Source organism: Mustela lutreola, chromosome 2 (genome assembly GCF_030435805.1).
Source record: "Mustela lutreola isolate mMusLut2 chromosome 2, mMusLut2.pri, whole genome shotgun sequence".
NCBI lineage: Eukaryota > Metazoa > Chordata > Mammalia > Carnivora > Mustelidae > Mustela > Mustela lutreola.
Window position 1 is genome coordinate 70,696,595 of NC_081291.1, and position 12,920 is coordinate 70,709,514.

A 12,920-nucleotide genomic window follows, 5' to 3' on the forward strand; every position below is an offset into this window, starting at 1 on the left:
TGGGGAAGTGTCTCCACCCCGCTCAGCCCGGGGCTCGACTTCCCCGGGGAGCAAAACCAGACTCATCTGCAGCAACTCGAACCCCGGGGGCGCAGGGTCAGAGGGCTGCACCGCAGCCTTTGGGTTTGAGTTCGCTTTTCTGGCTGTCGCATAAACCTGAGACCTTCCACTTACCTGAGCCCACTACAGCAAGGGACCAAAAATTTGGAGAGCCGGCTCTGGTGGGAGGGTCGTTAATTTAAGCCATCTACCTGGAGACCTGTGAGATGTGTGTGTAATACCTATGGTCTTGGAGGAAGAGCAGATGGCAGAGACTTTAGAAGTCCTAGTGGGAGTTGCTGTCTACGAGTTGGAACCGGCGTGCTGGCACCGAGCAAGGCAGAGGCTTGCACAGCGCAGTCTTTTCCATTGCTAACCTGTTATTTGGGGAGGAGGGCGGAGCTATATTGCCTGATGGCCTTAAGCCGGCGTCTCCTATTGGAAAAAAGTTGAAATTCTAATCTACTTGTTGTGGGCGCTGCATTTTAAGTTTCCTTCTAGGTATTAAGCTAGGGGGCATTCTTTTCCTTAGTTTTTAAGCTTTGGATAGACTCCTCTTAAAAGTTTCCACATTCGTAGGTTAATGTTTGTAGTCTGTTCTTTTCATCACTTTTAGAAAAATGATTGAACTAAATACCGATCTTGAAGCCCAGGAATGAAAAGATGGAGTCAAATCACTTGACGATTAGGGTCAAAAGGGGGTGGGCCGGTGAAGGGAGGGAGATATAGCGTCTGAATCCGCCACAATTTCCTTTCTGGGAGGGGCCGTTGATTGAATTCTCCCTCCCAGCAGTTGAGTTTAAATGTCAGGTTTTATTTATATTCCCAGTTAAAGATCCATATTCGTTTTGTTTGGGCTAAAACAGAAGATGCTCAGTGTTGCCAGACTTGTAAAAAAGTCTTATATTTGTAAGAGAGAGTGTAAAGTGAGAAGTGAAGCTCCCCTCGCCCTGGAGGTTCCTGGATGCCCTGAAAACTAACATCATAAGTCATGCAATACCAGGTTGAATTTTGGCAAAGACCTTAAGATCCTACATTGTTTAACTAAATATTCTCTAGAAAATGAAATTTTCTGTTTTGAGCAGAATTCTGCTTCCCCTCAGTCATTCATTTAAAAGAAGAAAACTTGGAAATTAATTTTTAGATCTTTAATGCAGAGATCTGCATTTAGAAAGCTAGAAATTTTGATTTTTAAATGTGACAGACCAATGCTGCAAATAAAGGACCCAAGTGTTAGAGAAAGCACCAGGTTCATATAGTGGTCCCACTCAACAAATTCTTCCTTTATAAAAAAATGATCAGGAACCGTTTGGGAATACTGTTCTTTTTAAAAAAACATGCCTCTGACTGGGAAAGGAGCATGAAGGCTCTTTGGAGGGTGACTGTCTTCTGTTTGATTGTGATGGATGGAATCTCTAAACACACCTATTTTTCTGCATTTGTAATCTACCTCAATTTTAAAATGTTCTTTACTGAGTTGCCTTCTGTGTCAACAGGCTCCATTAAATAATTCAGGGTGCCCTGCCTTACAGTGCTGCCACCTGACCTTGGGAAGGAGGCTGGGACCCTGTGTGCCCCCATCCCCCGCCTTGATTTTTAGCGAGGGTGCCTCCAACAGTTGGGACACTCAGGGATGCTCAGGCAGCCAGTAGGGTCTTTCTTTCTCCACCGCTTTCCTTAAGAATCCCCCTGGAAATGGCTCGTCAAGATTGACCAGGTGGTGCTTTGAGAACTTGTTTTAAAATGTAACTGCAAAACCCAAGGGAATTGGGTTTTCCTACAGAACGGTAAAGGAATTGTGGCTCACTTACAAAACGTATGGGGTTTTTCGCTAATTACGTGCCTTCGAATGGTCAGTTCAAAGGCCTGCTGGCGCCAGACTGGAAGGGCAGGCAGGCCGGGAAGTGTGGGGCCGCTGGCCGGGCGGCGGTCAAGACAGGAGGGAGCCCAGGAGGCGGAGGAGGTGGCGCCGCTGTGGGCCTCTGCCGCGACTGGGCCAGCCAGCCTCGGGCCGCCTTAGCGGTGCGGACGCTGCGGACGGTGGCCGCTGCTCTCCCCGCCGTGGCCTCTACTCTCCCCGCCGTGGCCTCTACTCTCCCCGCCGTGGCCTCTACTCTCCCCGCCGTGGCCGCTCCTCTCCCCGCAGTGGCCGTTGCTCTCCCCGCCGAGGCCGCTGCTCTCCCCGCGGGCACCCGAGAAAGCGTCCTCTAGAAAGGGGTGTGCACATATTTTGAGCGAGGAGTTAAGTGCGTCTAGAAGCGTGCTGCTCCGGCTGCTTTGAGGAGTGCCCTAATTGTATTTGTGATATATAGGATGTGAGCCTTTTGCTGCCTTGGAGTCGATCCTGGAAGCACAAATCTCGAGGTGGGGGCGGCCAGGGTGTGTGTGTGTTGCGTGTGGAAGGGCATTCTGTAAACGGCAGCAAGCAAAGTGGGATCTGAACGTGTTCTGTCCCCGGGAAAGGCCCTGTCACTAGCGATGGGCGGTGGGGGTGACACAGTTGCCATCTTGAACCAAGGGAAACATTGTAGCTCAGCCCACCAGCGATGGCAATATTGTTCCCAGTTAGGCATGGCCCGGGAGAGCGGAATTTCCTGAGTCTCCAAGATGGAAAATAGGGTGCTGGTGCTGATACAATTTATATTTAGTCCCTGCGTTGTGCTTTTTTTTTTTTTTTTTTTAAAGGCTTTCTAGAAATATAAATTATAGAATTCCAACCCAGTATGATCTTGAATATTGACCCTTCCATCCTGGGCTTGGGGTATTGTCTTTCCCCAGGAAACCACTCAAACCATTTTGAGGAGGGCTGTTTGATGCCTTACAATAAATAGTTGTGGAATGGATAAGTGTCTTATTTTGAATAAGTCATGGTGAATGGGGATATTACCAGTACTGGTACTAATAATTAATTCTACATTCCTAAAGTCTAAGCTTCTTCAGGCATGCATCCCCAGCGTAAGCATGTTTTTAAACTACATGTATATGCTTTGTAAATTACAAAATGTATACCAAAAGACATTTTGGGAGGACAAGAGCGAAAAAAATGGATTTGTGCGTTCTAGTATTTCTGCACCCCATCTTCTTTTTTTTTTTTTTTTTTTTTTTTAAAGATTTTATTTATTTATTTGTCAGAGAGAGAGAGGGAGAGAGAGCGAGTACAGGCGGACAGAATGGTAGGCAGAGGGAGAAGCAGGCTCCCTGCTGAGCAAGGAGCCCGATGCGGGACTCGATCCCAGGACGCTGGGATCATGACCTGAGCCGAAGGCAGCTGCTTAACCAACTGAGCCACCCAGGCGTCCCTGCACCCCATCTTCTTACATGATTTGGTGAATATATGTCTGCTTAACACATTAACTCTATTTGCCAGAAAACCAAAATTGCCATACATACCTTGGAAATAATTGGAGCTTGATGCTTTGAATCCAGTTCAGTGGGTAGATGCGTATACATTGAAGTCTCTTGAATTAAGAAAATGCCTGATGAAGGTCTATGGGAGCGAAATGTTCATTATTGCTATCCTAATTCCGTAGCATTGAATGTAATCTGGGGGTTTTTAAAGTTTGAGCTGAGGAATGTGCCCAGCCTTCTATTAAAGTGCATAGGGATGGATTTTATCAACATGGATCCCAGGGAAGGTGGGTCATGGCTAGTTTGGCAAGCCTGTGCTCATTAGGTTACCTCACAGGCATAAGCTTATCTAAAATGTGCTAGTCATATTTGAGGTCAGTGTGGTATCAGCAGTCTGGGGAACCATTTGTGACTGCTTTAGCTTCCCAAAAAAGTAAACTACACTGGTTTTAGGGTTGCATAGACTTGCTTTTTCGTCTGTAAAATTTTTGTTTACAATGATCAAATTCTTTTGGTGGGGGCAGTAAAGATATTTTAGGAAGAAAACAGGCACTTTCTCCCAGACTGCAGTTTTTCCATTGATATTACTATACATTCTTTATGATTCAGGTGCTTTCAAGTTAAATACTAGGACATGGAATAAAGAAATCCGGAAAGTGTTTGAAGATAAGAATAAAATTCCCTTTATACACCCTAGTTCTCGCTCCCATTTTAGCTGTTATAGATTGTTAGAGTCCTTTCAGCTTGAAGGACATGAAAACGAGCATTAACATGTATAGTTTCCTAAAGCATTACTTAAAATGGAAACCACTTTCTTCTCACATATAAAATTGTGAACATAGCTGTTCTGCTTTTTGTGTTGTCATTTTACAAACGTGGTACATACATAGAAAAGGAGTTAGCTTTTGGGGGAAGCTATAAATGAGGAGGTGAAATAGTTAAAAATGCCTTTGTCGAAGTAGTTTGCCAGGAAAAAAAGGGTTTATAAGTTTTTCTGATTAAAGAGAAGTTAACTTATCAAATAATCTGTATCTCTGAAGTTTAACCTTCCCCTCCCCAATTTTATTTTCTCTGGTGCTAACTTAAAAGTCACATGGTTTGCTTAGTCTTGCGAGTTCTCTGTCTCAGTTCCTCACTCAGGGCAGGGTTTATTTTAGATGCATTCATTCTTAGTGAATAAAGGACCATTTTGGTGTCATTCTTTGTGACACTTAAGCAAAAGGTTGAGAAGTATCCTACCATGCAGGCAGTTTCAAAGTAGTGTTCCCTCCCCCCAAACACTAACAAAGAGTCAGGCTTGGCTCAGTAAGGCTGTTTTTGCCATATCTGTTATTTTGCAAGAGAGCAAAAGAAAGATACTGATAAAGAATTACAGTTGCCTAAAGGGAGCAAGATGGCCACCCATTGCAGCCCACTCTTTCCCCCTTTCTCTTGACCTTTCAAGCATTGTGACTTGTGAGAGGAAGCTTGATCCATCTTTCCTCTTCAGTTGATGTGACCTCGTGCTTGTTCAGTACTAAATTATTCCTCTCCCTTTGAGGTTTTGTCTATACCCACAAACCGAGTTGACTGAAACCAGATTGACTGTTTTGACTGACAGGACTCCAGAAAAATTGGGGACGAATGGGAGGTTGAATGCTGGCTATTTACATCCGAGACTCTTTGACTTAAACCTTGTTCCAGTGAAGTTCTTTCCCTTCAGATGCCATCTCCAGCTACCCTGAAGCTCAGTGCAGTGAAATGCCGGAGAATTCCAATTCCTGGGTTTTGATTCCTGTTGAAACCCAGCTGCAGTTTTGGGAGATCCATATTTAATCTGAAGACTAAAGAACAATAATGTTTTGGTTTTGTCCTCCTTAATGGAAGTTTCTACTCATCTTAGCCGGTGCCTTACCTGAGCATCAGGTAAGCAAGCGAGTTGCTTTTTTTAAGTGAATCTGTTTAAATGATCCCAGTTTAATGACCAATTTTAGTATATGTGCTGCCGAAGCGAGCACCCAGTTTAATGACCAAAAAGCACAAAAAATTGGCAGCCAGTTGTAATTTGTTCAAAAGCATTTTTTCCACACAGATGGTCCTGAGGAAGTGATAATCTTTTTTTTTTATTATTTTATTTTAAATATTTTATTTATTTACTTGAGAGAGAGACAGTGAGAGAGAACATGAACGAGGAGAAGGTCAGAGAGAGAAGCAGACTCCCCATGGAGCTGGGAGTCCGATGCGGGACTCGATCCCGGGACTCCAGGATCATGACCTGAGCCGAAGGCAGTCGTCCAACCAACTGAGCCACCCAGGCGTCCCGGAAGTGATAATCTTTAGCGATAAAGTTACTGCTCTCAGTAATACATCACCAAATGAAGTTATAAATACTGGGCTTCACCATGAAAAAGGGATAATTCTTGATTGTGGTTTATCCACACAGACTTCTGCAGAATAGCACATTCTGTCAACATTAATGGAATTTGAATGAAGCAGAGCATGGTACACAAAAGAGAATGAAGTGGGTCAAGGTCAGTTGTGAAGAGTGAGGGCATTCTCTGTGGCTCTGACACCTTGGGAATTTTGAGGGCCCCTGAGCTAGTGAGGAACCTGTGGGAATAGGACAAGAGCTCCTGTGCCTTCCTAAATATGTCAGCCACTGTATCCTTCCTTTGGTGGTTACTTTTGGAAAGTTTAGCCTTAACCATTTGCAGTTTTTCTTGACATGTCAGTTGGTTTGCAAACTTTCATACTCTTTCTTTCATACTCTTTGACTAATTGGATAATCACGAAAATGCTTTTGTATTAAACAGTATATACACTTAGGGGTGCCTGCTTGGCTCCGTCAGAGGAGCACGTGACTTCTTGATCTCAGGGTCATGAGCCCTACATTGGGTGTAGGATTACTTTAAAATATTTGTTTGTTTATTTATGTATTTATTTATTAAAAAGATTTTATTTATTTATCTGACAGAAGATCACAAATAGGCTGAGAGAGAGGAAGGGAAGCAGGCTCCCCACTGAGCAGAGAGCCCAACATGGGGCTCCATCCCAGGACCCTAGGATCAAGACATGAGCCGAAGGCAGAGGCTTTAATGGACTGAGCCACCCAGGCGCCACTAAAATATTTATTAAAAAAAAAAAAAAACATTATTTTTAAGATTTTATTTACTTCTTTGTCAGAAAAAGAGATTGAGAAGAGAGCACAAGCAGAGGGAGAAGCAGGCTCCCCACTGAACAGGGAGCCCAATGTGGCGTTCAGTCCTAGCACCCTGGGATCATGACCTGAGCTGAAGGCAGATGCCTAATGACTGAGCCATCCAGGTGCCCCAAATTTATTTAAGTAATTCCTACATGCGGTGCGGGGCTCAAACTCATGACACCAAGATTAAGAAATTGTGCGTTCTCCGGCTGAGCCAGGTGCTCCTAAAATGAAAATCTTAAAAAAAAAAAACAAAACCCCAAAACTACACACTTAGATTTTGCTGCTAAATATGGTTCTGAGGACTACTTCAGCACAGGTGTTACAGTGTTTTTAAAAATGAGAATTGGGGGGCACCTGGGTGGCTCAATGGGTTAAAGCCTCTGCCCTCAGGTCATGAACTCTGCTCAGCAGGGAGCCTGCTTCCTCCTCTCTCTCTGCCTTTCTGCCTTCTCCTGATCTCTCTCTGTCAAATAAATAAATAATCTTTTTTTTTTAAAAAAAAAGAGAGAATTGGGACTAACTGGCAGTCATCATTACGGTGGGTAGCCCATATCCGCAAATTTGGGTCAGGGGCTTCTGCCTCTCTTTGGGATCAAGGTCAGAGGGAGAGCTTTCTCTCTTAGGATCATCTGTAGGCTTGTACCAAAAATGTAGCCACAAGATGTGGACAAGTATGGAGCAGAAAAATGGGTAGGGCAAAGATGGTTTTATTTATTTATTTAATATAGAGAGAGTGAGCAAGAGAGAAGGAACACTCTAAAGCAGGGGGGCTGTGAGAGGGAGAAGCAAGCTTCCCGCCGAGCAGGGAGCCCATGCAGGGCTCCACCTCAGGACCCTGGGATCATGACTTGAGCCAAAGGCAGAGGCTTAACCCACTGAGCCACCCAGGCGCCCCAAGATGGTTTTAATAGTAGTCCTATGGAAGGGTTTGTCCGGGTTGTGGTGATGAAGCTGTTTGTTCTGATGTCACAAAACTGCACACTGAATGAGGTGCTGCCACTGGCGGGCTCTGCGATTGCTGGTGTGAAGTGTGTGGATGCTGGTTACTCAAAAGACACTCACATCTTTTCTCACAAGACAGAGTACATCTTTTCTCCCTCTGTCAGAGTCTAACCAGGGACTTCGCAGGTTCAGTCCCTGCTTCCCCCTCCCCTCCCCGTATACCAGGAATTTGGGTTTGAGGCTCAGAGACAACAACTCCACAAGCAACATAGCTGAAAAGACGACATCCTAGTTGGGCCATTTCTTACCACAGGCATCACCTGACTTGATTGATTCCATTTGAAACTTCATGAAAATATGCGGAGGACATCAGACTGTAAAATGTGTCCGAAGTTAGCTTTGCTGTTCTATCAGTGCAGTGAATGCCGGGTACACCCAGCTTGCTGCTGACTCCTGCCAGCAGGTTGCACTTTACGGACATGCCTCCAGCCCTTGCCAGTTGAGTTGTGTGCTAACCAGGAGAGACTGCCATTTTTATTCCCAAATCTGTTTATGCCCATTGTACTTGGTGTAATCTTACACACAGTTGAAGGAAAGATGAAATGTTCTGTGAAAAGTGATTTAGGAAAAATAGGAGGCCCTGGGGAAACCATAGAATAGCCCCCAATTCTTTGCCTCATGGAGCTTACACAGCCAATTTGGGATTGAGGGAATCCCTGCCCCCCTCAGTGGCTTTGATTTGGTTCTGACCCCTCAGTGGGGTTGTTGGCGGGTACATGGAGGGGCATCTGTGGATGGCTGCCTTCAGCTGTTTCCCTAGTGGGAACCACACTAACCAGCCTGTGATGGTTATAATCTTGAGTGAGAGCAGGGAGAAGGCTCAGTACAAGCTACAGGGCAGAGCTCCCTCTGCCCCTGCTTCCGCTCCCTCTCTTCAATCTTGAGGATGTCCAGAACAGCTCCTTTCTCCAACCACATGCTTTGTCTGCAGTTTGTGCTGCCAGACCTCTGAGTGAAGGAAGGTTTCATTTCTCCTAGTCTGTTTTGGCTTTTTGGTATTTGTTTTTGTTTACTGAAGTATAATCGACATATTGTAAAATTCACGTTTTTTAGTGTATAGTTTTGATGAGGTTATACAGTGTGTGAAAACGACCACAGTCCAAACACAGAACGGTTTTCTCGCTTTCCATGTGCCTCACCCTTCAGCCTCGGGCAGCATGGATCTGTTCTTCAGGCCTGTGGTTTTGTCTCCTCATGTCACAACATGGAATGATGCAGGGCTGAAAACTTTCAAGTCCGGTTTCTTCCCTAGGCATCATGCAGTCCATCCACATGCTGTGGGTGTCCTCAGGTCCCCCCTTTTTATTGCTGCGTAGTTTTCCACTGTATTGGGTACCACACTGTAGACTGTCACAGGCTGAGGAGCACTTGTGTTTCCAGTTTTTGGCGGTTGTGAAGATTTCTTGCCCGGAATATGTGCAGTGCTGCCTTGAGTGTTGGTGGTCCTTGGGCAGGAGTGCCCCTTCTGATCCCACAGGTTTGTGGGTGGCGTTGTGTGCCTTTGAGCCTCAGTTTCCCCATCACTCTACAGAGATTGTGACATTTGCGCTAGACTGCCTGGGTTGACTTTTGGAATCAAATGAAGTATTTTCTGTTAAAAAATAAAATTGGAATGTGTTCTGTACATAAATGTAAGTGAAGAAATTTGGAAGTATAAAATGAAGGAACTGGGTGCCTGTGTGACTCAGTGGGATAAGCCTCTGCCTTTGGCTCAGGTCATGATCTCAGGGTCCTGGGATCGAGCCCTGCATCGAGCTGTCTGCTCAGTGGGGAGCCTGTGGCCCGCTCTGCCTACTTGTGATCTCTCTCTCTCTTTCACTCTATCTCTCTCTGTCAAATAAATAAATAAATAATCAATCTTTTTTTTTTTATTTTTTTATTTTTATTTTTTTTTATTTTATTTTATTTTATTTTATTTTATTTATTTTTTTTTTTTTTAAGATTTTATTTATTTATTTGTCAGAGAGAGAGTGAGTGAGAGCGAGCACGGGTAGACAGAGTGGAAGGAAGAGTCAGAGGGAGAAGCAGGCTCCCTGCAGAGCAAGGAGCCCGATGTGGGACTCGATCCCAGGATGCTGGGATCATGACCTGAGCCGAAGGCAGCTGCTTAACCAACTGAGCCACCCAGGCGTCCCTTTTTTTTTTTTTTAAATGAAGGAACTGATTCGGGTGGGGCCAGTGGAATCACTGCCTAAGTACCTGCTGGTCCTGTTTTTTATTTTTAGTAATCATTCAGAATCCCCCTCACTCTTTCAATTGAAGTGCAGTTGACACATTGTGTTACATTAGTTTTAGGTGTATAGCATAGTTGCTCACTGAAAATGTAGCTACCATCTGTCATCATGCAACACTCAACACTACTGCCGCCATACTCCCTTTGCTGTACTTTTTTTATTTGTTTAAAGATTGATTATTTGTTTGACACAGAGATCACAATTAGGCAGAGAGGCAGAGGGAAGCAGGGGATGGATCTTAGGACCCTGAGATCATGACGTGAGCCAAAGGCAGAGGCCTAACCTACTGAGCCACCCAGGCTCCCCCCCTCACTGTATTTTTTATTCCCAGCATGCCATAACTGGATGCCTGTACCTCCTGCTCCCCTTCACCATTTCCCTATGGTTTTTATTTCCTTTGCTTTTTGTTAGCTTTATCAGAGCTTTTGGGATTTAGAGGAATATTCTAAAAGGAAAATTTATTTTACCAGTGTACTTGGATTTTTTTAAAAAGCCACATGGGAGCAAATAAAAAAAATCAGCCCTAGTCAGCGATGGGCCAACTCCAGTATCTGGAGCTTGGGAGGGAATCTTGAAAAGAATCCCCATACAGAATGGATTAACTAAGGTTTAAGAATGTCCCCTTTTACTGCAACTGAAGATTATAAGATAGAGGGTTTTTTAATGTTAGGATTTATTCTTGTTGATAACTGGAAACCAATTATGAAGGGGCAGCAAAATCTCTTCTAGCAAAAGAGATAGTGGTTAATTCTAGACAATGTTTGGGACTTGCCACAATAGCTACTAATTTTGTAATTGTATTCGTCCTTAAGTGTACAGTGCAATAAATAGGTGTGCCTTGATATGTAAGAACTGAAGTTACTACCTGTTTTCATCTGTAGCATCTTTGCTTTACTCTTGGTTATTTGCTTGCTAAATTGTGTGTCAACATTGTTAATTATACAAATGTTAGTAACATACAAATACATGAAAAGAAAGGCACTATAAATATTTGGGCATATCAGACTGAAAGTTACACTTTAGGTCTGAAGTTGAAAACAAAATTCCCTCTCAAGGAAGATTGGTGTTCATATTTGTTGTTTGTAGCATTCATATTCTTACTTTCCCCTTCCTTGGTTATGTAAGATCTACTGCAAAACCAAGCACAAAATCTGAATTTAGTGACAGCCTGCCCATTTCATCAGTGCCTATTTTGTTCTAGCCCCATAGAACTTATTTTCAGGGGTTTTGTATGTTGGGCAGGGTGTAAAACCAGTTCTCCTTTACTCCACTCAGGAAGGTATGGAAAGCAACAAATGGGAATAAAATTAAGAAACCATGTGCTAGATCAGATTATGAAGATGAGGAGGAAGGGGATGTCTGGCTCTGGTTTAGGGGAAGAAATTGGGTTTCAGGCTCTTGGGTCCCGATTGGTCCCCATTGTTGGCAAACACTTGATGGGTGGGAGGGTGGGGGGGAGTAACTTTTTTTTAAGATTTGTTCTTTTGGGGCACCTAGGTGGTTTAATTGGCTTAGGTCACAATCTCAGGGTTGTGGGAATGAGCCTTGTGTCATCCCTGCATCAGGCTCTATGCTTAGTGGGAGTCTGCTTGAGGATTTTCTCTTCCTCTTCTCTTCCCTCCTAATTGTGCGCACACACTCTATCTCTCTCAAATAAGTAAATCTTTTAAAAAAATTGTGTAACACAACATTGAATGTCACTGGGCTTGTCATTTGGGGTTGTAATTTTTCTGAATATGTATATACCTGTATTTATTTGACCTTCATTCCTTCTTTACCATCCTCAGCTTGTAGTTGGTGAATGAATGGAAAAATAGAGGTTTTCCTCAGGACGACCTTGTATTCTGCTGCCATGAGGCAACTTGGACCAGTTACTTCTGATTTAACTATAAGTAGTACATGAATGTATCTATGTTGTGATTATCCATAAGGTTTTTTTTTTAAAAAAACATTTTATTATTTGAGAGAGAAGCGTACATAAGAGCTGAGAATGGGGAGAGGCAGCGGGAGAAGTACACTCCCCTGAGCAGAGCCCAAACACGGGGCTTCATCCAGGGACCCTGAGATCATGACCTGAGCTGTAGGCAGACACTTAGCCAACTGAGCCACCCAGGCACCCCATCTGTTAAATTTTTTAAAAATATATGCCCAATCCTACTTCTTTCGGGTTTCTGTGCATTTTCTTCCAAATCCTTTTAACATCCATTCACACACACATGGGCCTAGAGAAAGGTAGTCATATAACATGTTGACATTTTCTTGTACTGACTTGTTGGTCATTAGTGCTCTCTACTTGGTGTTCTTAGTGTGAAGTTTATTTATCTGGATTTTCTTTGCATTTGGCTGTTGGCTTCACTGTGCACGTCCTTGTGTCTCTCTTACTTCTAGGATATCCTCCATCCCCGCCAAGAATTGCTAAGACCTGAGAGGTGCATTTGAAATGTTAATTTGCTCCTGAGAGCCTGCCTCTCACCGGTCCCATTTCCTTCCCGCCCCACCGGTCCTTGTTGCCATCAATCTAATGGGAGAGAAATGGCTTGTCCTGTTGTTTTACTTTGCATTTCCGCGATTACTCTGAGGCGAGCGTCTTTTCATATGTTTATTGGCCATTTGTGTTTCCTCCCTGAATTGCCTTGGTTCCTGGGCTTATCTCTCCCCGGCTTTAAAAAAAAAAAAAAAAATCAATTTGTGGGTATTTTGGATAAATCAGAATAGTAGCTGTCTGCAGAGGATTTCTCTGAGTCCACGTTTGCCTCAGTTTTGTTTAGCTCTGTAGACATTTTACATTTTTGTGTGGTTGGCGATTCTTTCACTTTGCTTACATTTTGTGTCTCTTATCCAGCTTTAGAATATATTCTTGATATATCATATGAGGTGGGTTTACACAAAGGAGAGTACTGTCCTGTTAGCAAATAGTTTTATTCCCTGCCCTCCCCTTTTTCCCTGAACCTCATATTTGTGGGAAACCTTTCTGAATATAGCTTGTTGGCTGGGGGTGCAGAGTGGATACGTTGTGGCTGTTATAACTGACTTGCAGTTTGTACTGGTTGAGTGTTCACTCTTTGTAGCCATGTATACCAGTGATATCTTAAAAGTCTCTTGGATGTGCTCTG

The 12,920-nt window shown here is 43.7% G+C and overlaps 1 protein-coding gene across 1 annotated transcript in view; it reads left to right on the forward strand.

The window, feature by feature from the left end:
* The window catches only part of TRIM71 (tripartite motif containing 71), a 69,451-nt gene that overhangs the window by 2,313 nt on the left and 54,218 nt on the right, over positions 1–12,920 (forward strand). The gene's annotated exons all lie outside the window — the stretch shown is intronic.